Below are 277 nucleotides of genomic sequence, written 5' to 3'. Positions count from 1 at the left end.
GGCACTTCGGTCGAAGCTGCGTTTCCCTCCTGGGCGGAGCTGAACTTGCAGCTCTCAGTGTTCTCGCCGCCTAATCAGGTATATCGCGTACGATCTCGTTTCCTTCCCGCCCGATAGCGCAACAAGGAGTTGGTGGACTTTGTCCGAGAGATGCGCTCTCTCGCTGCAGGGATGGTATCAGATCCCCTTCCGGAGGCGGTCACAGTGACCGTCTTTATGGAAGGCCCACGCACTGGCATGGCCAGAATGTAAGTCTTCCGTGTGCATCCGTCCTCAC

This window comes from Plasmopara halstedii, assembly GCF_900000015.1.
Source record: "Plasmopara halstedii genome assembly, contig: Scaffold_671, whole genome shotgun sequence".
NCBI classification, from domain to species: domain Eukaryota; phylum Oomycota; class Peronosporomycetes; order Peronosporales; family Peronosporaceae; genus Plasmopara; species Plasmopara halstedii.
This window is presented reverse-complemented; position numbering follows the sequence as displayed.